The sequence below is a fragment of the Aotus nancymaae genome, unplaced genomic scaffold (genome assembly GCF_030222135.1).
Source record: "Aotus nancymaae isolate 86718 unplaced genomic scaffold, 86718_ANA_hifiasm-v0.15.2.pri h1tg000053l, whole genome shotgun sequence".
Classification (NCBI taxonomy): Eukaryota; Metazoa; Chordata; class Mammalia; order Primates; family Aotidae; genus Aotus; species Aotus nancymaae.
Window position 1 is genome coordinate 12,768,161 of NW_026988467.1, and position 7,682 is coordinate 12,775,842.

Below are 7,682 nucleotides of genomic sequence, written 5' to 3' on the forward strand. Positions count from 1 at the left end.
CCCAGTGACCCCCAAGCACCCCCTGCTATGGAGACACCCAAAGTCTTGCACAGGCTGGGAAACCCCAGGGGTGGTGGGGCGGACACCAGCAGCTGTGTGTGTGTGTCTTTGGACAGATCAGGGCCCCACTGGGTTTCAGTCTCTCCATCTATTCCATGTGACGGTGGGCAAGGGTCTGGGGTCTTCCCCGGCAGGGTGTGGGAGCTGGAGTTTGGATTACGCTGGGCATCGCTGCCCCCGGGTGGCCAGGGGTGGTACTACAGCAGCCAGGATGCCTGGTGAAGGCAGCGTTCCCACGTGCTACCCCAGGGCCTGAGACACTGCTGTGCGCCACCACCAACTGGGGACTTTCAGTTCCGCTCTGCCTTTCAAAACCCCTTCCCCAAGGGAGGAACATCCGCATCACTGACTTCCTGCTGGAAAGGGCTTCAAGAACAAGGGACAGGGACAAGGAAAGGGTGCACAGTGGCTCACACCTGTAATCCCAGCACTTTGGGAGTCCAAGGTGGAAGGATCACCTGAAGCCAGGAATTCAAGACCAGTCTGGGCAACATAGTGAAACCCAATCTCTATAAAATATAACAAATCATACTGAAAAGGAAGCTCCTGACGGTGAAGGCCGAGGGCCTTGAGTCCTTGGACCGTGAGAGGCCAAGGCCAGCTGTCCCATCCCAGGGCCCTCCACCAAGGGTCTCAGCCCATCAGGGTTCCCTAGCCTTGGCCTGCACAAGACCCCCACCCTCAGCCCTGGCAGGAAGCAGGTTGAGGAGAGAAGAGACCTGGAGTGATCCTGGGATTGAGAGAGAGGACTCCTGAAAACCCTCCCAGGGCTGGGCACAGTGTTTCATGCCTGTAATCCCAGCACTCTGGGAGGACAAGGCAGGAGGATCACTTCAGCCCAGTAGTTCAAGACTAGCCTGGGCAACATAGCCAGACCTCATCTCTAGAAAAAACAATTTTAAAACAACTAGCTGGGCAGCTAACTCAGGAGGCTGAGTAGGAGGATCACGTAAGCCCAGAAGTTGAAGGATGCAGTAAGCTATGATCACGCCGCTGCACTCCAGCCTGGGCAACAGAGCAAGACTCTGTCGCTTAAAAAAAAAAAACAAAAACTCCCAGGTGCCTTCCTCTCATGAAGCCTCCCTGCACTGCGTCCCAGCTCCAAATCCCCATGGAACCCCCAGCCCCTCTCAGAACCGTGAACCCCTCGCTGAACGCCAGCTCCTCACTGAGCCCCACAGCCCTCACTAACCCCCAGTGCTTCCATCTGGTTTGGAGGAGAAGCCCAGCCAGACCCTCAGCTGGCCCCTAGTGGGCCTCACCCCAGACATAACAGCTGCCACCCGAGAGTCCTGTCTCAGCGGCCAGAAAATCCCAGTCCTGTCAGTGACACCTGCCTCTTTTCTCAGGCTCTTACCCCACCCCACCCCTGCCTTGGCATCGCTCCTCGTGAGGCCCCAGGGCACCACCTGACCACATCCCCCACCCCTTCCCGCCTGCCTCTACCAAGTCGCCCGTGGTTATTTTTCCAGCACAGTCTGGCCCCAAGTGGCTCAAGGACTTTGAGGTCCCAGGTCCTGGGAGAACCCACTTCAGGCCCTGAAAATCCTGGGTTTCAGCAGTGGGGCAGGGGCGTGAATCCTGACATTCTCCCACCCTCAAGGCTTCAGATTCATTTTGGACATAGACTCTGTACAGAAGGAATCCTTTCCCCGCCTAACCCCCATCAGCATCCCACCCAGAACGAGTCTCTTCTCACGCAGAACTGCACGCCTTGGCCCATCTATCCAAGGGAGATTATCTCCAAGGAACACTCGCCCTATCCAGCAGTGAGCTCCCCAAGGCTGGTTAAGACCCCCCCAAGGATCTTAGCTCTATGTACCCAATCCTATCATGGCGCCTCCACACAGTAGTTGCTCAGTGAATGTGGGAGGAATGAATGAGTGAGCGAATGAATGTTTTCTGTGTATACGGTATGTCAGTGCCTCACAATATGGGCAAACAAAACAGTCATTTAAAAAATAGGCAAGTTAGGCTGGGCATGGTGGCTCACGCCTGTAATCCCAGCAGTTTGGGAAGCCGAAGCAGATGGATCACTCGAGATTAGGAGTTCGAGACTAGCCTGGCCAACATGGTGAAACCTGGCTCTAATACAAAACTTAGCTGGACATGGTGGCTCACGCCTGTAATCCCAGCTACTCATGAAGCTGAGGCACAAGAATCGCTTGAACTCAGGAAGCAGAGGTTGCTGTGAGACAAGATTGTGCCATTGCACTCCAGCCTGGGTGACAGAGCAAGACTCTGCCTCAGTACATAAATAAATACACAAGTTAATCCAACATCAAGCCCTGACCCCTCCCATCACAGGAAACGCCCCCTCCCAGGGCTTCCCTCCGTAGACGCCCACAGGTCAGCCAACCCAGCGTCACCGGCCACTGGGCTCATGGTGTCCCCTGACCGGCTGCTCCCCGCACCAGGGCTGGGGTCAGGAGGGGCTGGCACCAACCACGCACGTGCCCGGAGGCAGCTCCTACGCCTGTCCGCCTTTTCCAGCAAGAACAAGTTTCTCCTGGCTGCCCCGGAACACAGCTAAAGGCACGCCCAGGGCCCAGAGAAGGTGCTCGGGGGATCTACAGACCATTCCCCAATCTCTTTCTGTCACTCTCTCTCTCAGCCCTTGGGTCTTCTAGAACCTCACAGAAAGAGGAGCCACAGAGCCTGGAGCCCATGATACCATTAGGGGCCCACAAAAATGTTTTGATTTCTTTAAAATCCATAGGAAAAAAAATGAAAGGATCCAAACTGGATTCCATTCATTGTTATGATCATACAACAAAACATAATTTGTATTATTTTCTGAAGGAAACATAATTTTCATTTTTTTATGGTTTTTTTTTTTTGTAGATGGGGGTCTCTCTCTGTTACCCAGGCTAGAATGCAGTAGCATGATCATAGCTTACTGCAGCCTCAAATTCCTGGCCTCAAGCAGTCCTCCTGCCTCAGCCTCTAGAGTAACTGGGACTACAGGCATGTGCCACCACACCCAGCTAATTTTAAAAATTCTTTTAGAGAGAGGGGGCTTGCCATGTTGCCCAGGCTGGTCTCGAACTCTTGGCCTCAAGGGATTCTCTCACCTCAGCCTCCTGAGTGGCTGGGATTACAGGCAAGAGACACCACGCCCAGCCAGTTTTTAATATTTTTTTAGTGGAGAAAGAGGCCAGTGAAGGTGAAAGTACTCAGTGACTAAGTCTAGTCTCAAGCCTTCTCAAAAGATCCAGATGACAATTAATAATAATAGTAACAGCAAACATTTAGACAGTCCTCACCATATGCCAGACTCTTCTTCCAACAGCCCTAGGAGGGAGGTACCTTTTTCTTTTTTTTTTTTTTTGAGACAGAGTCTCTCTCAGTCACTGAGGCTGGAGTGCGATGTCATGATCTCAGTTCACTGAAATCTCCACCTCCCAAGTTCAAGCAACTTTCCCACCTCAGCCTCCCAAGTAGCTGGGATTACAGCACCCACCATCACACTTGGCTAATTTTTGTATTTTTAGTAGAGACGAGATTTCATTATGTTGGCCAGGCCAGTCTTGAACTACCAACCTCAGGTGGTCCGCCCAACTGGGCCTCCCAAAGTGCTGGTATTAAAGGCATGAGCCACTGCACCCAGCCCGGAGGTACCATTCTCACTCTCACTTTAGAAACAAGGAAGCACAGAGAGGTTGAGTCATAACTGCAAGGTCACACAGCTAGGATGCAATAGTGCTGGATTTTCCCTCCTTGATGGATATAGTCCAACCCTAAGCAAAGCACTCAACACCCATCTTCAGCATCTGAAACAGATTAAGGGTGACCTCAGTTTTCTCCCGGGACAATTGCTTGGTGCTGCCTTACATAAGGGGTCCTTCCTGTAGATGTCTCAAAACAAGCAAATTTCCCTATAGCTGAGCAGCCAGCAACCTCCCTCCAAAAAAGTCAGTTTCTCTGTGAACCTTCGAATAGCTAACAATACCACTCTCCACCTGGCACCTCATTATCAATCCATTTGTGGCTATTTCTATGTTTGTGTACTCGTTTGAATGTGTGGTCCATGGCTCTGCTTGGCTCTACACATAACTAAATGCTTTATATGTATGTCATCAGCGTGTGCATATCTGTGGACATGGAGAGGCATGTGTGTGCATGTGTGTGTGTGCATGTGTCTGTGTGCATGCGTGTGTGTGTCACCTGTCTGGGTATACCTGTGCATCCATGAGCATGTATACGCACCTGAGATGCGTGCTAAGAAGTTGCTGTATCTCCGAGTATAAACTGATGAGCTCCTACATGGAGAAGCCCAGTTAATTCATTTTCCCAGCTTGATCAAAGGACATGAGAGAAACTGAGGCCCAGAGAGGTTGCTCGGCATCTGGGGTCACCCATTCCGTCACTGACTGAGATGGAAGCCAGGTGTCTTGCCTCCTGCCTTCAGACCCTGCTAATTTCCAAGACCTGCCACCTAGCTCAAGCCATATCTCTGCTTATGTTCTCTGTCTCCAGGCTAGAGTGACCCTTTCCAAGGCTTGGCAACCAACAGCCCTGGGTCTGAAGCAGACTGGGCAGTAGCCACGGATACCCCTGCAGCCCACACGACCAGCCTCCAAAATGAAACAGAAAATTCCCACAGCCTGAAGTCCCCAGATGTCCCAGGACTGAGGCCTTGAAGTCACCACAGCCGAATGGAGCCAAACGGAGCATGTTCACATTCCTTGTCTATCTTTCTTTAAAAATCCAATTTATTGATTTTTATATTGCCAAAGTAACATAGGCTTGTTTTTAAAAAGAATTTAAGCTGCATAAAAATGTGTTTAAGTTAGAGGCCAGCCACAGTGACTCATACCTGTAATCCCAGCACTTTGGGAGGCCGAGGCAGACAGATTACAAGGTCAGGAGTTCAAAACCAGCCTGGCCAACATGGTGAAACCCCATCTCTACTAAAAAATTACAAAAATTACCAGGCATGGTGGCAAGCACCTGTAATTCCAGCTACTTGGGAGGCTGAGGCAGGAGAATTGCCTGAACTCAAGAGGTAGAGGTTGCGCCACTGCACTCTAGCCTGGGCATCAGAGCAAAACTCTGTCTCAAAAAAAAAAAATTAGCTGGGCATGATGGTGGGTGCCTATAATCCCAGCTACTCAGGAGGCTGAGGAAAGGGAATTGCTTGAACCCAGCCCAGGGGTGGAGGTTGCAGTGAGCTGAGATCATGCCACTTCACTCCAGCTTGGGCTAAAAAGCAAAACTCCGTCTCAAAAAAAAAAAAAAGTAGATTAGAATCCTCCTTCACCCCCAGATAACCACCATGAATGGCAGGGTGTGTAGTGTTCTGAACTCTTCTATCAGGAAAAAAAATTTTTTTGCGACGGAGTCTCACTCTATCACCCAAGCTGGAGTTCAGTGCTCAATCTCTGCTCACTGCAATCTCTGCCTCCCAGGCTCAAGCGATTCTCCTGCCTCAGCCTCCCAAGTAGCTGGGATTACAGGCGCGTGCCACCACACCTGGCTAATTTTTGCATTTTTAGTAGAGACGGGGTTTGGTCAGGCTGGTCTTGAACTCCTGACCTTGTGATCCACCTACCTTGGCATCCCAAAATGCTGGGATTACATCGTGAGCCATTGCACCGGCCTCAGGAAATAATTTCTAAGGTGGCCAGTGGGCCCAGCTCAGAAAACAACCTTCAAGGGGAGCTCGGTATGAGTAGAGGGGAAAAGGAAGACAGAATCTAAACAGCCAGGCTGAAGCTAGACCTCGAGGTGAATGGATCAACCCAAACGTTCCAAGAGATGCCCCAAATGTCAGAGACTCTCATAGAACTTCTGTCACTCAGTGCTTTGGGCCCTCAGACCTGCCACTGACCTTGACAATCAAGTCACGGAATCACAGGACTGTAAGGAGCCTGAGAGTCCATCTGGTCCTATCAGCCCATTTTAGAGATGAGGAAACTGAGGACCTACAACAAAGCTGACTCCAGGAAGGAATCTGGCCAACTAAGCACCTTCCAGGGTCTCCTGAGCCTCCACCTCCAACCACAGCCCTGGGGGTAGGGCAGGAGTGCACCAAGCCTGGCAATTAGATGGATAAGACAGAAAGAGTCAGGAAGCGATCTAATAGCACTAGAAAGACAGAGAAGGAGCCATGTGTCTCCACAGCTTGAAGCCCCAGGCTGCTGTTAGAAGCTCCGACTTCAAAATCTGGCTCTGCTGCTGCTCAGCCGTGTGACCCTAGACGGTCACTTACCCGCTGAGTCTCAGCTTCCTCACTTTTATTTTGTTTTTGTAGAGACAAAGTCTTGTTCTGTCACCCGCGCTGGAATGTAGTGTGGCACGATCACGGCTCACTGCAGCCTCGAACTCCTGGGCTCAAGCGATCCTCCTGCCTTGGCCTCAGGAGTAGCTGGGACTACAGGCATGCGTCGCTGTGCCTGGTCCTTTCTCATCTCATCTCAGAGCAGATAATAGTGTCTATTTCATGTTGTTGGAAGAATTAAGTGAGATAATACAAGAAGACCTGAGCGCAATGCCTGACACATAGTAGGTGCCCAATAAATAACTAAAAAGAATAAGGTAGGGGCCAGATGCAGTGGCTCACACCTGTAATCCTAGCACTTTGGGAGGCTGAGGCAGGCAGACTGCCTGAGCTCAGGAGTTTGAGACCATCCTGGACAACATGGTGAAACCGTGTCTCTACTAAAATACAAAAAAATTGGTGGCATATATCTGCAGTCCCAGCTACTTGGGAGGCTGAGACAGGAGAATCGCTTGAACTTAGGAGGTAGAGGTTATAGTGAGCCAAGACTCCAGCCTAGGTGACAGAGCAGGACTCCGTCTCAAAAAATAAATAAATAAAATTTAAAATATTAGTCTGGCGTGGCTGTGTGCAGTGGCTCATGCCTGTAATCCTAGCACCTTGGGAGGCCTAGGCAGGCAGATCACAAGGTCAGGAGATCGAGACCATCCTGGCTAACATGGTGAAATCCTGTCTCTCCTAAAAATGCAAGAAATCAGCCAAGCGTGGTAGCATATGCCTGTAGTCCCAGCTACTCAGGAGGCTGAGGTAGGAGAATCGCTTGAACCCAGGAGGCAGAGGTTGCAGTAAGCTGAGATCACGCCACTGCACTACAGCCTGGGCGACAGAGCGAGACTCCGTGTCAAAAAAACAAAACAAACAAAATACATTAGCCTGGCATGGGGGCAGGCACCTGTCATCCCAGCTACACGGGAGGTTAAGGCACAAAAACCACTTGAGCCTGGGAGGTGGAGGTTGCAGATTGCTGAGACCGCGCCACTGCACTTTAGCGTGGGTTACAGAGCAAGACTCCATCTCCAATAAATACATAAGTAAAGTATAAGGTAGGGAGAGAGAATGAACACACACCTCAAGCAGAGTGGGGTGGGGAGTGCCAAAAAGCACTGCACCTCAGAATTTTCTCTGTCTCAGGACATTTGGAAAATCCATACTTCCAAGAAAGCCCCGTCTCCTGCCCAAATTAAACAGTAACCACCGAGGTCAGGGAAAGGGCCTTATCAGCGCAGGTTTCTCTCTCCAAGGGGCGGTTCGGCCTTGACCAGGTGGACTCACCCCGCTCCTGCCTATAAGTGTGCTCCCAGCCCACCCCGACAGTCAGTCAGTCCTGAGCACCCACACC